This window comes from Thermobia domestica, chromosome 3, assembly GCF_964235325.1.
Source record: "Thermobia domestica chromosome 3, izTheDome1.hap1.1, whole genome shotgun sequence".
In the NCBI taxonomy this organism is placed as follows: Eukaryota; Metazoa; Arthropoda; class Insecta; order Zygentoma; family Lepismatidae; genus Thermobia; species Thermobia domestica.
Genome location: NC_137456.1, coordinates 58118988 through 58141114, shown reverse-complemented (window position 1 = coordinate 58141114; position 22127 = coordinate 58118988). Strand labels below are relative to the sequence as shown.

At 35.0% G+C, this 22127-nt stretch overlaps 1 long non-coding RNA gene across 1 annotated transcript in view; it reads right to left on the bottom strand.

Annotated features, from left to right (window-relative positions):
• LOC145680410 (uncharacterized) overlaps positions 1-21923 on the bottom strand; it is a 31645-nt gene extending 9722 nt beyond the window's left edge. The window contains exon 1 of the long non-coding RNA XR_014130643.1: positions 21804-21923. This is a non-coding gene — a long non-coding RNA (uncharacterized LOC145680410). The remainder of the gene's footprint in view (positions 1-21803) is intronic.
• Between the last annotated feature and the right edge of the window lie 204 nt (positions 21924-22127).

Genomic DNA, 22127 nt, shown 5'->3' with positions numbered 1-22127 from the left:
CCCCAATAATCCGATTTGAAATGTGTTTTTGGAGAGAAATTTGATGATTTTTGTTCGATTGCCAGAAAGGAACGTGAGATGAAATTGATGTCCCCCAGAATAAGCCTTAAAACTGCAAGCCTCCCAACGTTGAAGACAACTCTGCCTCTCTGATCTTCCACAACATAGTTTTTCAACTTCATAAATATTTTGGACATCGTAAAAAAAAAAAAAAAAAAAAAAAAAAAAAAAGGAACCGTCTTACTCGTCCCCCCTCCCCCCAATGTTGAAGACAGATTTGCGCCGCTGGTTATGAAGTATGAATAAAATAGACTGACTTTTTTTTGGGAGGGGAAGTTATCCGAGAAGAAAATCACCAGTAAGAATAATGTATAGGGGAGACCGGGGCTGGTTGGCAGCAGGGGCTAGTTGACGAACCGCATATAACTCCTTCATTAATTAACATAATGAGCTGTTGCTGCTGTCATAAAAGAGCGACCTATGGATGCAGCTGCCACCTTCATATGGAATTTGTAATTGCGGATTATGGCGTCTATTAGATAAAGAGTTTTTGCCAGTCTGAAATATTTTTTTCAGTTCGCCTTTACATCAGAGAATCGTCACTACTTGGAGTTCAGAGGTAAGTAACATAGCATTAGTTAGATCTGAACTTTGTTTTTATGGATATTCAAACAATAAAACGTAAATGCCAAACAATTGCTGAGTAATTACGACTTTATTGTACAACATGGGTTTGGGGTTGGTTGGCAAGTGCGCCAAACAACCTGGTGTGAAATTTTATTTCATTTTACTTGTATTGTTACATTGTTTTATTGTTATGTAGTATACAGTTCTATAGATCTCTTACTTCTATGTTGTAGAATAGCATGCACGTATTGGATTATTGTCAAAATTTAGAAATCGAGATAAGACTGTATGCCGGACTCTGAATTTTCTAATAGGCCTAATTCTCAGGATCACGAATATTTTGTATGTGCTCTTTTGTTACAAAAATAGAGGCCTAGCTATTGATTTTTCTTTCTTTGTGGAAAGTGGGGAACAAACTGCATTTCTCGATAATTCAACTAAAACATATATTAGTTTCAGTTAGCTACTTTGTGAACAGCGGGAAACAAACTACGTTTCTTGATAGTTCAGTTATTTTAATTATATTTTGAAATAATATGAAGAATTAACCTACACCAAATCATATTAAAACTGATGTGATTTGATAATCTTGTAGCTTTCAATGTCATGACAACCAAGCAAGAATGAAAGAAAGAAGTTTTCATATTTCATAATGCTGATTCTTTTAAATGTTGTGAATAAGTCATTTCAAACTTCAAATATCCTGCTTCATTGCAATATATATAATAGAATTTAGAAATATAACGTTTATTTCTAATAAATCCAATTTTTGTTTGTGTTTTGCTATATTTAAAAAGTATGCCAACTAGCCCCACAATATCAGCCAAGTAGTCCCTTACTAGTAGTCGGTTGGTAGTCGGTTGGCATATTCCATTTTAAAAGAAAGAAAATTTTATTTCTCGAAAACTGTAAGCAACAAAACAAAAACAAAAATTGAATTTATTAGAGAAAACATGGGTCTGTCCGTACACATCCATTACATTGCAATACAGTGCACCATCTGCTCATAAAAAAAATAAAGAATGAAAAGTTCGCCAACCAGCCCCAGTCTCCCCTACTTCGTTGATTTTTAAGCACAAATAAAATATACTATATTGACATGTTACTAACGAAATATATTTATTTATGAAATATGAACAATGTCGCCTGAATATTAAGTCATCCGATAGAAAACTAACTTCCAAGAATAAACTACTTTCTCGATTTTTCCCACGGAAATGATTTATACCGCATGATCGGGTTGCTTTTGGAAGATTGTTAGAGCTGTTAGAGCAAAATCGTTAGAGCTGTTTTTGAAAAAAATCACATTTTGTTTTAAATTTTTACCCTTCAAGTAAACTACCTATGTTTTTAGAGATAGGAAGGAAATTTGACCCCTTCCCCTAGAAGATCATATAGAAATCTTAAGGATCTTCACTACAGCGAAATTAAACTACCACTAATTTTAGAGTTTTTCTGTAATATCTTCAAAACAAAAATATTCGAAAAGCAGAAACGTAGTGAACTAGACAATACGATTTTGCATGTGATACCGTTATCACAACTCATCTATTTACTTTCGATTTGGAACTGTAGATAGATTTGGCATTTTTTTTTGCGGGTTCTGTAAATAAGTATATAGGTGAATTGTGGTGCATACCAAAAGTACATAGGTGAATTGTGGTAAAGGTATCAATGCAAAATCGTATTGTTTAGTTCACTACGCTTCTGCTTTTCGAATATTTTTTATTTGTTTTGAAGATATTAGAAAAAACTCTAAAATTAGCGGTAGTTTAATTTCGCCGTAGTGAGGACCCTTACGTTTAAAATTTGGTCTCGTTACGTTGAACGGTATGGCTTTAGGTGTGTATACATCAGGCCGAACAGACGGACAAATGTCTAAGAAAATATTTTTTTTCGGTATCTATGAGCCATGGAATGTGCAAATCCATTGAAATCTCGATTTCGATTTTGTTTTCTCATGATCACTAAACTTTCTTCTCTCCTTTCGTATCTCATAAATAATAAAAAGAAATAGTAGTTAAATTTCACTTTTTCTCCAGTTTCTTTGAGTTGGTGGAATTTTCAAAATTCGTGTACATAATAACTGGATCCGTTCATACGATCTAATTAATTATTATAATGAGTTAGGAAAATAAATAAACGATGAAGAAATATTACAAATAACTTGAAATAAACACCAAGAGAGATTATATTGCTCATCATAAACTTACATATCATAAATAAACCCAAAATACATTATAGTAACACAAAACCCTTCTATTATTTCACGATCAGTAAGTTCTCTTGGCAGGAGCAATCGTACCCACTCAAACGATTTTCGTATTTTTTTTAGTGTTAAGTCGACTTAAATCGTTTCCATACCCTACAGTAACAGTAATACAAAAAATAATAATTTTAATAATGTAAGTTACTATGTAAAACTTGGTGAAGATGTGATGGAAGTACACGATTACTGTGACTTTGTACTCATTCTACATATTAAAATTGCTGTAGCCCCATAACTGAAATCATCAGTGCAAATCTGTCTTCAACATTGGGGGGGGGGGGTAAGACCGTCCCTGTAATCTTTTTTTTTTAAGCAATGTTCAAAATATTTATGAAATTGAATAACAATGCTGTGGACACAAATCATCACATTTCTCCCCCCCCAAAAAACACATTTCAAATCGGATTATTCGGGGGACAGTCCCCCCAGTTCCAAGATTGGGGGGGGACAGAGATTTGCGCCAGTGACTGAAATGTACAGCAGGTGCCCACTTTAAAAGTGAATTAAATTGACTGTCAAAAGATACAAATATATTATAAAATCAAAATGTGCCCTTCTGGTACACCAGACGTAATATTTGTAATATATACTGTATATTAATAAAAGTACAGACAAGTGCATCATTTGACACAGATATGCGCTTAATAGTGAGTATATGAATCAACAGGACACATTACATTGCATATTTATTTTATCCACTTGAACGATGTGATGTGGTTTTGAGTTTAGCGTCCCTTTCTGCACGAGGCTATACGGGACGTGAACCTAGAGTTTAACCTGAGATTCGAACCACAGGAGCTCCCGCCGGGAATCGAACGAGGATCTTTCGCGCCAATGGCACGTACGCTAATCGCTTAGCCACGAGTGAGCCCTCAACTTGAATGAATATGTGATATATATATATATATATATATATATATATATATATATATATATATATATATAATCAGCAGTTCTAACTTTGCAACTCCAAATGAAGCAAAATAATAATCTTTTCATAACCTCCCACCAGATGGCATAGTGTGATTCGATCCATCCTTATAAATGTTGTCTGCACTTCGTCATTCAAAATTTATCTGAAATTAAAAGTGACGTCAGTATTACGTCTCTACATACACATAAATATTCGAACGCAACTTCCTTTCATGTTGTAAATGACAATTGAGTCAAGTGGGGGAGGGGGAAGCGGGAAAGATTTTTTTTTTTAATAATATTTAAATACGGCTGGTGCTAATGTCATACATTCTTGGATGCGATATACATAACCAGGTGTGGTAGTGTGATATTGGTGCTAAGAAAAATACATTATCAGGAAATATATTCTTATCTATGCAATAAGAAGAATATCCATCAACTTTCTAGTTTTAGTACTGCCTGTCAGTAAAAGGGTCAGAGGTCAAATTATTAAACTGGCCCCTCCAACAAAATGACAACCCTTTTCTCGTTCGTTTCAGTTTTGAGATTTTTCTTTCATTTAATGCAGTGATGCTAACCTGGAACCTTATAAAATCCCATCTCTAAAGGCAGAAATTCCCATTTTATTCTTAAATTTCACATGAGCTATACTAATTACATTTTTTTTTTTTCAAAATTTATAAAATATGAAGATTGAAATTACTATACGTCACTTACTTTCTTCAATATTTGAGTAACTTATCTGTAAATACCGATCTTCTAAACTCCTAATAACTACTTTTCCTTAAATTGAAATTGTCGATGAAAGCAAGCACATATTATCAGACTTTAGTATTTCCCAAGAACGTTATAAAATAGAGGATCTGCCCATACGTATCTTCAACATATGAACTCAATGAAGCCAAAAAACAACCGAGTATCGCTTGAGCCGGCACGTCTGATTGGCACGTCTTGTTTCTGCCATGATTGTTGGCTCGAAACATTGCGATCTTAGTGGCGCGGAGTGGGCAGAGTAGGTGTGGCGAAGCTGTGAAGTATGGCTTCACGATTTTACTGTACGGGCAGATCCTCTATTTTATAATATCCTTGGTATTTCCGATTCGCTTTTGTGCCATAATATTTTACTAAATGTAGTAAAACTTGGCCAACTTCATTCTTCAGTTCGGCAGCGGTGACTCTGTGGTAGAACGTTCACCTATGGTGCGTGGGGTCCTTGGTTCGATCCCAGCTCGCGCCAAGTGAGTTTGTGATGGACAAACACCGTGTGTCTAGGTTTTATCGGGATTCTCCTGTTTCCTTCCACTTTCTTCATTCCACCATTTTTTTATTAATTTCTCATCAATCACTGTCTCTTTCAGCCTCATTGGTATAACCGTAAGCCGCAAAACTTTAAGATTTCATTTCATTTGTTCATTCTCCAGTTATTTCGTGTAGGATATTTTAGAAATTGACTCTTTGTCATTCGGTAATTTACTTTCCTCCATTTGTGATTCTTTTTTTCATATTCCAAAGTACAATTTACGTTCTTCGGTGTTTGTTTTTTGAGACTCATATGTTCCGGTATAAATAAGTTTCACACTAACATGCATTTTCCAACAACAAAATTTGACAATTACTACTCATTTCTAGATTATTCAAGTGTCATTAGTCTAAATTCTGATTATATATATAGAATTTTGTTTTATAGAAGAAATAAATATTTGAAAAATACCATATGTACTGTCAGTGGCATATTTAGGATTTTGTTTCGGAGAGGCTATGCACAACACGGTTAAGCGGGGGGCGGGGGGCAATTGTCCACCTGAGTTTGAGAATTAAATATATTTTAATTTATGCATAAATTGAAGTTTCAATGGTATGCATAAAATGCAGACTGGTGAATCTTATGTGATATGATACAAAAATTTAGCAGTGAATCTAAGCTTTTACTCTGTTCGCATAAGAAAAAAGAAGCACCCTCTTGGCCTACCTAATTTTCCGGGCTATTTATCCCTCCTCCTCTTGATTTTCTTTAATTCAAACCTTTACTTTTCTTTATAACTAAACCATGTAAATAGCCCTTTACTATAACAACTTAAGTTCTGTTATATTGATATCCGTGCAAGTTGGTGTGAAACACCAGTTTCGCTTATCAGCTCCTCTTAGTTTTAGTGTTACTGACAACAGCCGACTTGAATCACAACTTACAACGGTCGAAAGTAAGTAACAACTGAGAAAAAGAAACAGAAGAGTAGAATGAACGAAAGAAAGAAAAAAGAACGCAGTTGTTACATGGAATGATATTTGACAAATACGCTATTATTTCTAAACAAAGAGCATAAGAATATGGAAAGCCAATGAAATTCTTAGAAATATTCAGAAGGATTGTTGTTGTTCGTGAAATGCGAAAAACTAACAAATTTATTTCGGGGGCTTGAGCCCCATAGCCCCCCTAAATACGCCAATGTAGACTGCTAATTTTGATGAAAATTACCTTTATCCCTATTCGAAAAATTAATGTCCATTAATCCCACTAAATGGGACTTTTCCCACGGGTTGGCATCACTGACTGAAAGTTCCATCTACTTAAGCATATAGTTAAATTATTGTGACACGTCATTTTTTCAAAGCAATAACGTCACAGAACTTCTTTGAAACCATCGAGCTTCATACACGATATACGATTAACTCATTGCAGTGTCAATTTGCGACATCCTTTTGGACAAATTAATACCAATATCTTTCCCCTTTGTGCATATCTTTGCTTACTGCATTGGTGCGTCATTGGCATTTTTGTTTATTTGTTTATATGTGAGTATAATTTCGTAATTAATTGATTTATGTTGAGTCGCAAATACAGAAAACGATTCAAGACAATTTAGCCAATCGAGAGAAGTTCTCGGAACAAAACAAACAGGATATCCTCGTTGTCTTAAATGAATCAAGCGAAACGAGTTTTGATTCCCTAAGAGACTCATAGAATAGTCTTTCTTTAACTAAGCACGTTTCGTAAGAGACATTCGTTATTTTATTTTTATTTCTCAATGTAAACTAAAACAAAGGCTACATTAAAATTTGAAAACGAGGTGTTTTAAAAATATTTTCAGTTGTGAAGTGGTACTTAAGAATGTAAAACGCCAGGAAGAACGTAATCATGTCCCACATTGCTCAGAATTCTTAATAATAATAATAATAATAATAATAATAATAATAATAATAATAATAATAATAATAATAATAATAATAATAATAATAATAATAATTTGTACGGTTAGTAAACTCATGTTGGATTCCAGGTGGGAGCTCATTGATTAATTGATCTGTAGGCTACTTACATCCTTTGTCAAGTGCAGTCAGCGAGAAAAGTTCTTTCCGTTTGCTAAAATTTGGCAGGAGGGTAAAATTTTGGTATGGCTGGAATGAATAACGATGGTATAGCTGGAACGTACAAAAAAATTTACATTCTTTTTATTTATTTAAAACTGTACTCAAATTGTTCTTCCATTCTCAAGTTATTTACGTAACTAATTTCATCAAACGAAGAGAACTTTTGTTGCTGACTGTACAAGTCTATATATTACGACTAGACCTACAGTTGAAAGTGGAATCTGGACCACTGTACTGGGATAACCACTATAGTGTTCTAGCTACTATACTTGAAGGGACCCCTCCCAGTTGGTCTAGTGGCTAGTGAGTGTGCTTTGGTTTACGTGATCCCAGGTTCGACTCCCAGTGGGAGAGCACAAACATTTAATATCACAATTATTCATTTTTTCATTACTCACCCATCTCCTTTAGCCTAAAGGGAATGATCGTGGGACGTTACACTTAAAAAAAAATCATAGACTTGAATGGGAACTATTGTGGTATGGATGGTATGGTTTAGTTGTAGACCCATAAATTATCTCACAGGGTCACACCCAAAGGGGTTCATCGGGTTTTCGTGATCGGATCACGATTAGATCTGATCAATATCTATCTGTGTACAAAATTTGGTAGCTAAAGGTGACTCCTTTCTAATGAAGATTAATTACACACACACACACACACACACACACATATATATATATATATATATATATATATATATATATATATATATATATATATATATATATATATATATATATGCAGGTTATTTTATAACACTAGGAATCTCGTTTAATACCTACACAATCTGATAGAACCAACGGTGATTCAGTTGAACGAAAATTCTGATATACCGGTACAATTTCTTCTAGTATACTGTATATTTGTATACAAATCTCAACCGACAAGTGTTTCCTAACCTTTCCAGTACACTATACTGTCTGCTCAGTGATGCCAATCCGAGAGAAAAAATCCCATTTTGTGGGAGAATTTTTGACATTGATTTCTAGAACAGGGATAAAGGGAATTTCCGTAGAAACAGGCAGGATATATGGGACTTTTTCACACACTTACTTCATCAACACCAAGAAAAATTCTAAATGGTGGGAAGTAGACTAATTAGTTTTCAATAGGCGTGAAATTAGTGATAATTGGCAAATGTTGATACTGTAAAACTTGAGAATCTCAAGAAACAAATGTCAGGGAACGTCAATCGTAATCTGGCATTTAAAACAAAAGAAAAAAAGAAAGAAAGTATTAAACGAGAAACAACTATCTTCCAAAATGCTTGACTCGACTTATAATAACTTGAGAATGATCTTTGTCTAGTTTCGTTTCGTTCCGTGGAAGACTTCAGCACAAAAGAGCGTGCTTAAAATATGAAGTTATGACAACATGCAATGGCGGATTCAGGATATGATAAAGGGAGGAGCTAAATCATAGTTTACCGCTTTATCCAGTGTAAAGCAGGATTGAAGCCCATTTTATCCAGTGTATACCTGAGCGTCAAGGGGGGGGGTCTATAGCCCCTATAGCTCCCACCCTTGGATCCGCCATTGACAACATGTACATGTTTTCGTCAACATTTTCAATTATTTCTTTCAATTAAGGTAAGGAAAAATATTTGATAAACGTAGAATATCAGAATTTACGGATATTTCACTTATATATTGAAAAAATGAGTAACACACAGTATTTTCATATTTTATGTTTTGATTTTTTAAAACTAAGTTAGTACAGCATGGGAAATTCAAGAGCAAAATGAAAATTTTTGCCTCTCAAAATGGGATTTTGCAACGTTTCAGGTCGGTATCACTGTGTGTGTTAAAAATAGACGGGAAGTCGGATGAGTATCGTAACAATAAATTTACTCTTTGTTAAAGAACTGGTAGACCGAAATAAATGCTATAATCATTGTTGATGTTTTAAAATACAAGTTGCGCCGAGCAAAGGCAATTTTTTTGGCACTTCGGTTAACCTGAAAGTTCATAGTATCTGGATTCGGTTAAACAGAACTATGGTGTATTATAATATAGAATAGATAAAAAGAGTGCGTGTCTGTATGTCTAAAATAAGATTTTGGCATAGAAAAAAGTCACCTAAACCAATCAAATTTTGTACAGAGATAAATTTTCACGAAATCTAATCCTGTACGAAGCTGTTTCCTTGCTTTTCGATTCGATGAATGATTGGGTGGTCACGTGCTCTGGAGATTCAAAAATTATATAGTATCTGGGGAACCCTCGAAGTTAGACAATATACACTACTCTATGGTGTTACAGGTTGCATACTGTTCGGTTTGTGCGAGTATTGAATAAAATTGGGTGGTCACATGTTCTGGAGATTCAAAAATTATATAGTATCTGGGAAACCCTCGAAGTTAGACAACCCACACTTCTCTACTTTGTTACAGGTTGCATAGTGTTCAGTTTGTGCGAGTATTGAATAAAGTTGGGTAGTCACGTGTTCTAGAGGTTCAAACAGTATAGTGTATCTCGGAAACCCTCAAAGTTAGACAACCCACACTACTACGCGTTGTTACAGGTTGCATAGTGTTCGGTTTGTGCAAGTATTGAATAAAGCTTTAACTGTTACATCACTTAGCGTACAGTCAGTTCTTCCTGTTACTGCATTAAAACATCAGACACTTAGTAGATAACTGATGTTGGAAGATCAGTTTGTTTTAAAGCAGAAAGTCTTTGAAAATAACAATATGTATTTGACATAACTCTATAAACGTGATAAAAGTTAATATGTTTTCTTTTTTCATTTTATAATTTGTTTAACATACCTAAATTCTCGAATTCCCCCTCCCCTAAAAAATAAGTTGCCAGAAAAACTAGTGGTTACTGTGTGTGTCTTTGACTTAAAATAATCATATTTGGTTCTCTCTTTGGAGAGCATCGAACACACTACGATGCTTTAGAATCTCATTTTAAACTGGGGGGAGCAAGGTGGCTCAATGATAGAGCGTTTATCTCTTTCGTATGGAGTCCCTGGTTTGATTCCCGGACAAGTAAATTTGTGGTGAACAACATCGTGTCCGTGAATATTCTCGGAGTATTCTAGTTTCCTCCCACTTTCTCATTCCACCAGTCCTTCCATCATCATTCAATTGACTTAATCGTCCGTCTTCCTTAGCCTAACAGGCATAATCGTGGGACGTTAAACTGAAAAATTCATTTTTTCTCGCTTTAAACTGTAGAGTTCGTCCTACAGTGTATATAGCCACGGTGCTTGATAGATGAAGTAATTCAAAATCAATCAATATTAATTACACAGCCACACACACACACACACACACACACACACACACAAATAAAAGTTCTGTACACCGAAGCCCAGGGTATGGATTCGATGTTTTGTTACACAGAATCCAAATTTTGAAGCCCCCAGAAATGTTGATCTTGTCAATTTTTTGTTATGGGCGAAAAACTTGAGAGCGATTTTGGGTAGGAAGGATACACGTAATATAGTTCTACAAAAAAAAAAAAAAAAAAAAAAAAAAAAAAAAAAAAAATCTGCAGTTTACCTCAGGTTATGGATTCGATGTATTTTGTTACACAGAATCCAACTTTCGAAACCCCAGGACGATTAACTGTGTCAATTTTTTATGGGCGAAAAATGTGTGTCCTCCTACCCAAAATAGCTCAAATTTTTCGCGAACAAAAAATTGACACGGTCAATCGTCCTGGGGTTTCGAAAGTTGGATTCTGTGTAACAAAATACTTACATCGAATCCACTGCACAGAATCTTTTTGTTGTTGTTGTTGTTGTTGTTGTGTTACGTGTATCTCCCTAACTAATATTGCTCAAGTTTTTCGCCTATAACAAAAAAAAAAAAAAAAAAAAAAGAGAAGGTCTATCTTTCTGGGGTTTCGAAATTTGGATTTGAGGTAACAAATACATCGAAACTATACTCTGGAGTTCAGAGCACAGAACTGTTATTGTGTGTGTGTGTTTGGCTGTGTTATTATTATTATTATTATTATTATTTTAAACACTGAAAAAAAATTAAGATTTCTTAAATCTGGTTATATTAGCCGAGATCTCTTTCCTACAAAATTCACAAAAATAAACCACTGTTGAAAGCACAAATCTACATGTAGTGTAAAACGAAAACACTTGAGGGAGAAACGAAAGTTAAAGAAAGCTTAATAATGAAGAATGGTCACCTAGAGGAAAAACGAAAGATGGAAAGGATAGTTATGGATAAATGAAATCTCGAAGAAAAGGAAAGGTGGAGAAGAATTAGTTGGCGGAGGGTATATGAGTGTCAATATATATGTGTGTGTGTGTGTGTTCCTGAGGGCTTTTTTTAAAAGCAACTAACCGAGTGTGTGTGCTCAACTATAAGCCGAAGGGAATTAGCACCAAATGTTATTTGAATTCCATTGCGTTGTCATAGCTGTTCCACTCATGTGCGTATAATAGTATTAGAGGATTAAGTTTTTCTTTCTTCTCCCCAAATAGCTTCTTCATACCTTTTTGCCAATAGGGAAAAGGTGTGATAAATACAGTAAATCTCATAAATAACATTCTTTGCTTTCGGTTCTCCTTTTTTCTGTTTTTCAAGCGACAATTTTCGGAAAATCCGTCTTGTTCGTACAAGCTAGAAAATATTCTCCGTATCAGGGTTGCTACTTGTCAATATTTTCTACTAAATTTAGTAACTCATTATTGATTGATTGATTTGTATTCAATATCTTTGTAGCGGGCGCAGTGGCTCAGTGGTACAGCGTTCACTTCCGGTGCTTGGGGTTCCTGGTTCGATTCCACCTTGTGCCGTGTGGACTTTGTGGTGAACAAACACTGTGCTCATGGGTTTTCTCGGGGTTCTCCCGTTTCCTCCCACTTTCTTCATTCCACTATTTCATTCGTTTCTCATGATCACCGTCTTCTTTAGCTTAACCGGCATAATCGTGGCACGTAAAACTTAAAGATTTCATTTCATTTCATTTATAAATGACTGCAAGCTCGTACAAGGATTTCCTTTTCCCAACTACTTGAGCAATATCCACAAATATATCATTCTTCTCCCCAAATTTAATATTATTTTCCCCCAGGTTTACTATTCTACTCCTAAATTTAATGTTTATCCCCCTCAAATTTAACATTTTACTCCCATATTTACCATTCTTCTTCCTGATTTCAATATTCTTTCCTCCAAATTTATCATTCTACTCCCAAAATCTAATATTTTTACCCTTCACATTTAACATTTTACCCCCAAAATTAGTATCCTTTTCCAAAAGTTTACCATTCTACCTCCAAATCTAATATTTACCTACCTCAAATTTAATACTTTACCACCAAATTTACCATTCTTCTTCAATATTCTGTCATCAAAATTTACCATTCTACTCCCAAAATCTAATATAATTTTACCCCTCAAATTTAACATTTTATCCCTAAATTTAACATTCTTTCCTCCAAGTGTACCATTCTATTCACAAATCTAATATTTCTCCCCCTAAAATTAAACATTTTACCACCAAATTTGTCATTCTCCTTTCTGAATTCAACATTCTTTCTATCAAATTTATCTATCAATTTCTTTTCCCAAATTTAACATTCTCCTTCTCAAACATAATATTCTTTCTTCCAAATTTACCATTCTACCCCCAAATAAAATATTTTCTCACCTCAGATTTGACATTTTAGCCCCAAATTTACCATTCTCCTCCTCAAAATTAATATTCTTTTTCCAAAGTTTATTTACCCTTCTACTCTGAAATCTAATATTTTCCCCAAATTTGATATTCTCTTTTCCCAAGTTTACCATTGTATACCAAAATTTACTATTCTACTCCGCAAATTTAATACTTTCCCCCAAAATTTACCATTCTACTCCGCAAATTTAGTATTCTTTCCCCCAAACTTACAATTTTCCTTATCACACGGAAAGATAGGTTAAACAAGTATATAAAAGAAATTTGCAAAAACCAAACTAGCTTTTTTTTCTGCGAGAATAGTTGTTGCATTAATTTTTAACATTTTTCGTAGGCAGCCCTAAGTCTCAACCAATTCCATTATGTGTTCATTTATTATTATTACTATTATTATTATTATTATTATTATTATTATTATTATTATTATTATTATTAGTAGTAGTAGTAGTAGTAGTAGTAGTAGTAGTAGTAGTAGTAGTAGTATTGTGGATAATGTAAATGTTAAGGAATGAACACCATGCGTGAGTTTTATCGAGTTCTTTCGTTTTTTTCCTCTTCTCCATTCCATCATTATCATAGACGCTAATGTACCTCATTATCACCTCCCTTGGTTTTGGTAAATATTCATAGGACGGTAAACTTTTTAAAATAAGCTAAGGATTGGGAATAGCATATACAGAGTCCCATGCAGACGCGCACTCAAAAATTTTTGTTGGGAGGAGGGAGGTGTTAAATACTACAAGCCGCTATTTACATACTATTGAAGGGGATATTATTCTTCACACGAAAATAGGGATACGCACGAGACGAGTCGAGACAGGATTTTCCTGACAACATTTGAGTCGAGACACGGCTCTTCCAATAGAGAAATATACATTTTTAGAGACGAGACATCCACAAATCTTGTCTCGTGCGCATCCCTACACGAAAAGATGATAAGTATTTATAAAATACTTTCACATATATTTTCAGAAAAAGAAAATATAGAACTACATTGTTTTACATATATATATATATATATATATATATATATAAGAGAGATGAAGTGTAAAGATTAAATTTTCATGCTACATCAATCATCTCTCTGTTAAACAAGTATATTTTTATTGAGAAAGTGTACAAGTATATTTCGAGTTTGGAAGTTTTTGGGTGAGGGTCCGGACCCGTTGGACCCCCTCCTATGGTTTCGCCATTGGAAACCATGAAATGATACTCCGAGATTTAGTGATTTTTCAAATCACCGTTCTAAGTACTAAATACATATTGTATGTTGGCAACTCTGCTCCATATACCTTCACCCGTGCTTGCTTAAGGGTGGATGGGAATTGAATATCTTGGAAGTATACAAGGGACCTTTTTTTTTTTTTCCAAGTCGCTTGTTATTTGCTGTCTGTAATTCATTCATTCATTCTTTTCTTCTTGTCTGTTATATTTGTGCTGTGGTATGTGTGTGAGTGTGTGCTCACGCATGAATTCTGTTTAACAGATGAAAGGAATGTTTTTGGGGGGGCTTCTTTTCTTGTATTATGAGGTGACAAAATTTTCTCTTGGTTTACTTCAAAGCTTCAAAATGATGTGGATACTTAGTTGTTCTCTGTTCATCAACTGTGAGGACTATTTTTCTTTACTATTTGTTCACAGAAGAAAGAAAGAAGTTAAAAAAAAAAAAAAAAAGATTTTCCTTTGGGGAATAGTAAAATAATATAGTTGAAATATTTGTAAATTTTTACACTTTGTCATTGATAGCTGTACTCTTCAATTCCATTTTAGTTTTATGAAAAGTCAAATAGTGTATTTAGCTGTCAAGTTTACTAGAAATGAAATCTTTCAGTTTAACGTCCCACGATTATGCCCAACAGACTAAGGGAGACGATGGGTAAGGTAAGTGAATGATAATGGAAGACTTGGTGGAAGGAGAAAGTGGGAAACTCACACACAGCCCGAGAAAACCCACGGACACGAATGTTGTCCGCCATGAACTTACTACATGGTCGGGGCTCGAACCAGGAACTCCACGCACCAGAGGTAAGCGCTCTATCACTAAGCCACCGTGTCCCCTCAAGTTTACTCGAGCCCGAACGGAACAAATTTAACTTTTTTTTTTTTTAACGTCCCAACGTTTATACACAGGCGCTAAGGGAGCCGGTTTTGATGAGATGGATGATAGGATTATGGTGGAATGATGGAAAGGTGGAAACGGGAGAACCGTCAGAAAACCCACGCACACGGTGTTTGTCCACCACAAAGCCTACTTAGTGGACAACCGAAACCAAAGACCTCACGTGTCAGAAGTGAGCGTGAATCCACTGAGTCACCATGGATAAACAAATTAGTCTCAATTAGGGCTCCCAAATGTCCCAGTTTAGCCGGGACAGTTTCGGATTTACATCATTTCCTCCATTTTCCAGCAAGTTGTTGAAAACTCGTAAACTCCCCATTTTCTCCAAAACATAATTAATAACGTTCATGCGATGGTTAAAGAAAGTATTTTTATTAATTATCGACAATCAAGCAGATTAACATACTCTTCTACACACACTGATTTATCAACTCAAATAGTTTTTTTCTAATATTATAAATGTTAAATATGCGATCCACGAATTGCAAGACAAACATCTAGTCTATAGTCAAGTTCCTGCCAAACTCTTCCCAGCATGTTAGGGTCCATATTGGTCACAGTTGCAATGATGCACTAACGCAATTCAACCACAGTTGTAGCAAGTGGCGGCATAAATACCCTAAATTTTCCACAGAAATGCCGTTGAATTTGGACAACGGACTTAGTCGCATGAAAAATCAAGTAAACGGATCGCTCTGTGACCTGTAAAAGCCATATTGCTCACTTCGACTAAACTGCTCTGTGATGGACATCTATGTAATTACTCCTCTGCAATGGAAAGATAATTTTTTTAAAGATTATATTCCAGAAAAAAAGTGTGTTGTCAACAAAAGCTCATTACTGTTCGAATAATAAATTAACGAAATTGGGAACATCATTTTGACCTACCCGGTATATTGTAAATTTTCATTGGATGTTTTTTCGTCTGAAAATCTGGGAGTCTTAGTCTTGGTATAACATTCTCCATTGAGGTTATCTACTTTGCTTCTACCCGTCATTTTCTTCCATCATATCTTGACGCCTGCAGTATCACGAGTACATGAGCGTCTGCAGTGGGAGTTTGCAGGCGCTCTTTTGAAAGGGGTTCAGTTTCTCGAAATATGTCAGAAGGTATTAGGTTTGCTTGCTCACCCACTAGAATAATTAACATATTCCTGTAGGTCATAAAGTTATAAGTTATGCATTGTGCATCATTTTATATATATATATATATATATATATATATATATATATATATATATATATATATATATATATATATATATATATATATATATGGCCGGATTTAGGGGGTACAAAGGTGCACGTGTACACCCCTCCCTTCGTTGTAAATATACACTATCTAAAATGAGAAGCTAGCGGTGGTGAAAATAGAAACACTTTCCGAAACTTCTTGCCATCATGTTTCAGTTTGGGGTTTAAAAGAAAGCAGAGCTTTGCAAAAGCAATAGTTTAAGTTGATTTTCAAAAGGTTGAAGGAAAAGGATGCATCAAGCATTTACAATATAGCATTTGTGAAGTAAGGAAAAAACAGAAACCAGGAGAAGATAACATTTTTTTCTGCATAACCCTTGCGACTCTCTTTAAAATTCTTTCCTCCGTTCTATGCATCAGTTTTGTCAGGGGTAAGGAATATTGCCATATGTCATTTTGAAGAGTTTCAGTGTGATTGGTTATTTTGGTAGTTATTGGTGCCCCCCTTCAGACAATTCTGGACCCGGCCCTATATATATATATATATATGTGTGTGTGTGTGTGTGTGTGTGTATGAAGTATTAACTATGTGCATTCGTGATTCTCTTTCTGTACCTTGTCTTGTGCCATCATTTGGAATAAAAATCCTGGGGGTGTTTCTGTAATAGATATATGCAGAAACAACTTTATTTTTCCTTCCGTATTTTTGAGAGGGTAACAAAACTGCTCTCCTAATAATCTAAGTAAAAAAGCTGTTCATTCTACTTTATGAGAATAAATGCAATTCTCTATTACAATACGAAACTTTTGTATGAAATGTGAAATGAAGTACGAACGTGAAATAAAAGCAAGGATACAAATGACGAAAGAAGCTTTTAGGAGAAAGGGAAGTCTATTTTGTGGGACCTTGAATAAAGAGTTGAGAAAAAGATTCATAAAATGTTTGGTGCAGAAATATGTACATTACGCAAAAATGATGAAAAACTTTCGAAATGTGGATGCGGAGAAGAATGAAGAGAATTGTATTACTCGAGTTGAAAACAAATAAGAGGGTGTTAGAATGAGAGAAGGTGAGAGAAGGAAACAACAATTTTAGACATTATTGAAAAGAGGAAGAAAATCTATGGGACATTGGCTAAAAATGAATTGTATCATGAGGAACGTGCTTGAAGATATGGTGGTAGAGGAAAGAGAGAGAGGAGGTCGAAGACGATATCAAAACAGAAAAATCGTATGTGATGACGAAGAGGCTAGCTAAAGAGCGTGGAAGTTTTTCAGTTGCGGGGCTTCAAATGACCTGCTAATAATGGCAAAATATTTGGTCTTCAGATGATGATGATGATCATGGTGATGATGATGATGGATTTACGATTAACATCTCCAGCTCAACCACTGAAGGTAAGAGATAAATTTTGAAATCTTTATTGGGAGCCCTCATTTTTCATTGAAGATTTGGATTATCTTTTTAAAAAAAATTCTTCGCCCCTCATCTTTGGGGTGCTTGTTTTAGAAAATTCAAATTTGAAGGTTCAAACTTTTTCTTTTTCTTTCTTTTTTTAAAAGTAAGTCTGCAATAAAAGCTAGGGCTTCCCATTTCAGATTTGAAAATTGACTCATTATAAGTAAATCTAATGCATGTTTTTCTGGAGAATCTGAAACTGTAATAAGAAATAAGGGATCCCATTTAAGATTTCTAAGTTGTCTCCAGTTTCACCCTAAGAGGCGGAGAGGGTGGCGAATTTTAGTATCATTAAAGATCCTTTTTGAGACAAAAGAAAAATCATTCACTTTTTTTTTTTTTATCCGGTATGTAGTTATTCGAAATATTCCCGTGAAAGGATTAAAATGGTCTACCTGCCCTTCAGAATCAATTTCACCCCAATAAGTGGCATGTGTGAAGTATTGTACAACATATTTTTTTTTAGATTTATAAACAAATTAGTTCTTCTCAAAAACTGAGCAAGAGGTTTTACATTTAGTTATATGACTGTTCATATCAAAGTAATCTATCGGCTGCCGTATACATCATCTTCCGGTATTTATTTTTCTCATTAAACTAATACTACTGTAGAATTTAAATAAGTTTTCTTAAAATCTTAGCATAATTACAATTATTTCGTTATCATACGCGCCCGAGGAACGGAAAACGATTTCGGGTGGGAACTCATGGATTTCGGATACCATGTTAAAATTTAGGTGCAGTTCTGGTATAGCTTCGGTACTGAAGGGGATATTAATATACAAAAAAAAAAAAAAAAGAGTAAATTCCACTCTCCAATAGACCCTCAAAATTGCATCCTTTTCACTTCCTACTTCAACTGATTCAAATGTAATGTCCCTTTTCAGTATCGAGGTTATGTGAGACTGAACTTGCTTGACTCACACATTGACATGAACCATTATAGTATTGCTTTATCCGAGTAAAGATCGCCAATTGTTACTCGCCGGTTTATATCTGAGGCACAGGAATCTTGCCTTCGATACAAATCTGAGTAGAGATTCAGATTCTACTTTAAGTAATAGGTTCCACTTCATACAGCCTCGATGCTCTTAACCAATGGCAGTTCTTGAGGGAAGTCGTATCGATTAAAAATAACATATATATGTTTACAAAAGAACCCTGGAATTTTGTGTTTGGATTTCAGTTTGGTGTCCCTTTCGGCAGCGAGGCTATATGAGATGTGAACCTACAGCATTACGTGAGATCGGAACAATTTGAACTCCTGCCAATAGTGGATTCTCGGCTTGCGAACTTAGTCCGTTTCGTAACTCCGTTCGCAAACAGAAATATTCGTGGCATTGTTTTTTTTTTTTTTTAATTTTAAAACTGTTTTTCTGTTATGAAGAACATAGGTTAAAATTGGGGGCCGCGGTGGCTCAGTGGTAGAGCGTTCACCTCTGGTACACGGGGTCTTTGGTTCAATCTCACCTCGCACCAAGTGAGCTTTGTGGTGGACAAATACCGTGAGCGTGGGTTTTCTCGGGGTTCTCCCGTTTCCTCCCACTTTCTTAATTCCACCATTTCATTCGTTTCTCATTATCACCGTCTCCTTTAGCCTAGCCGGCATAACCGTGGGGCATTAAACTTAAAGATATTTGAAATTGGCATTATAATTATTAAAGACAAATAAATAATATTAAACAAAACAAATCATTATGAGGGCTAAAGAAAAACAGAAAAAGTGCAAAAAAGAACAAAAAAAAAGTAGTTTTCGATTACATAAGTCTGAAGATAATGTTTTGGGCAAACGCACTACTAGCTGCACAGAATTACTGATACAGGCTTGTGTGTGTGTGCTCTTTTCCCGAATATTGTTCGTAAGCCGACAACTTGTTCGTAAAAGAGTTTGTAACGATAAAATTTAAATGTTTACTGATGTTCGCGATAAAATTTAAATTTTTACTGATATTAGCGATAAAATTTAAATTTTTACTGATGTTAGCGATAAAATTTAAATTTTTTACTAATGATAGCGATAAAATTTAAATTTTTATTAATGTGACTTCCCTCAAAGCCTTCACTGGTGCTAATATTGTCAGTGGTTAGTTACGCTGTAACAAGATTACTGAGAAAAAAAAAGCACTGTCCCACATAATATTAAAAAAAAAGTTTATGACTATTTTTCTTTGCTTTAGAATATCTGTATATCACACTTAATACTCTCAGTGGAAATTTTAACGTGCGAATTGAAGATCTTTGAAGTGTGAAAGGACGATAAACTTCGTATTATTCGCTCACTATGAATGCGTCGCTATTTCTACTTTTTTTTTCTGGACCCAATGTACCAATGAACACAGCCCTCTCCCCATTCCTGCTATCTTTCCCTTTGTTATTGGCTTCTTGCCGAATTCTATTGAGTCAGAAATCTCTCGACAATCACTGCTTCTTTAGAAAGTTTCTCCGTACCATTTATTCTCCTGAGAAAAGGAGAAGAGGAAGAAGGGAAGTTTGAAAAGTGATTGGGAAAGACAAGGACATAAAAGGAAAAATCCTCATCCGGTTCCAAACAGAAGATGGACATATTATGGGAGAAAATATTCTTTTATGAAATTGGCCACCTCGGTGTATTTAACGTCTCTTCAAATGCATCTCTTTCAATAAAATGACCGAAGAGCACTGCAAAACGACAATAAATATAAGGAATGACTTTGTACTCCATTAACAGCATGGAATTTTTCCATTAAGATTTTTGTTTTGTTGATATTACTTACTTTTTTTAAAAAATGGCTTTATGCCAATTTTAGTTTACTTACGAGCATGTCTGTACAATGTTTAGTAAATTAACTATGAATATCTGGCAAATTTATTTATTTACTTTTCATCGTTGCTAAATTACAATGAAGTGAAATTAAAATAAATTAATTGTTTGTTTAAAGTGCTAGGTTTATGATCATGTCTCATATAGCCTCGCTGTTGAAAGGCACTCTAAACTAAAAATCAAAATAAAAAAAAGCAAATCTAAACTGAGAAGCTTCCATTCAACATGCTCTGCTAACCTCTTCGTCTTGATGGAGCTATTTTCCAATTTAGTGGCCCCGCATAACGTTGTGACTAACGTTCTCGTCTTTGGTGCGAGCGGTCCCAGGTTGAACTCCTGGTGGAGACACTCGGTCGTAAAAGTGTAAAAGCTTTCTCAGATCAACCATCTTGAGCGAGATTTTCCTCATTTACACCAGGCAAATGCCGGGTTGGTACCTAACATACAGGTCCCAGGCCGCTTCCTTCCCTTCCCTCGGATAGTCTGATCACCGAGGGACGTCATCCCTCATACATGACGGGCTAACATGGCCATAGATGCCGCAAGCTCAGAAATCTAATTCCTAATCCTAATCCTCATACATGACGGGCTAACATGGCTATAGATGCCGAAAGCCCAGAAATCTCATTCCTAATCCTAATCTTCATACATGACGGGCTAACATGGTTATAGATGCCGAAAGCCCAGAAATCTAATTCCTAATCCTCATACATGACGGGCTAACATGGCTATAGATGCCGAAAGCCCAGAAATCTAATTCCTAATCCTCATACATGACGGGCTAACATGGCCATAGATGCCGAAAGCCCAGAAATCTAATTCCTAATCCTCATACATGACGGGCTAACATGGCCATAGATGCCGAAAGCCCAAAAATCTCATTCCTAATCCTAATCCTCATACATGACGGGCTAACATGGCCATTGATGCCGAAAGCCCAGAAATCTCATTCCTAATCCTAATCCTCGTACATGACGGCCTAACATAGACGTAGATGCCGAAAGCCCAGAAATCTAATTCCTAATCTCTTATTTCCCAATGTAATTCTGTTTATCAATTATAACCTCTTTCGCTCGTCACCCTCTTTCTTTCCAGCTTACTTTCTATCACGTCCCTCATGTTTAAATAGTGTGGTAGTCAAGTTTTTTGAATGTTTATTCTCGGTAGCCAAGTATCTCTGCCTGTCATATATCAAATTAATTGAAGGGTAAAGTCAAATCAAATCAATAGTTTAATATTTCCTTTCTTCTACAAAAAGCAAGGCTTTATTTCCATGAATTTAAAAGACTAAGTATACAAAATAAATTTCTTCTACTCTTACTCGGGAAACCAATTCGTTTAGCTTGGGGCCTAAAAAAAATGACAGCATTTGATACAGAAAAGTGAAAAATACAACTTACGATAACAATAGTAATTTTCCACCCATATCCGAGTACAGCTATCTCGTTGGATTAAAATCTGAATCAATACTGAATGATTTTCTGGTTGATGTCTGGATGATGCCTGTACTCTCCTTTACCTTTTTATCTGCAATAACTTTCATCATTCAGACCCTGAAGTTCTCCATGACAACTTTGTTTTTTTTTTTTTTTTTCTCCTAATTACTTTCCACGTTACGTGACTGCCGGAGAACATCATTAGTCTACGATAAGTTGTCACTGTTTGTCAAAATTTCTTTTTTACCTAATTAAGTATCTTATATTTTTCTTACATACAATTGCTAG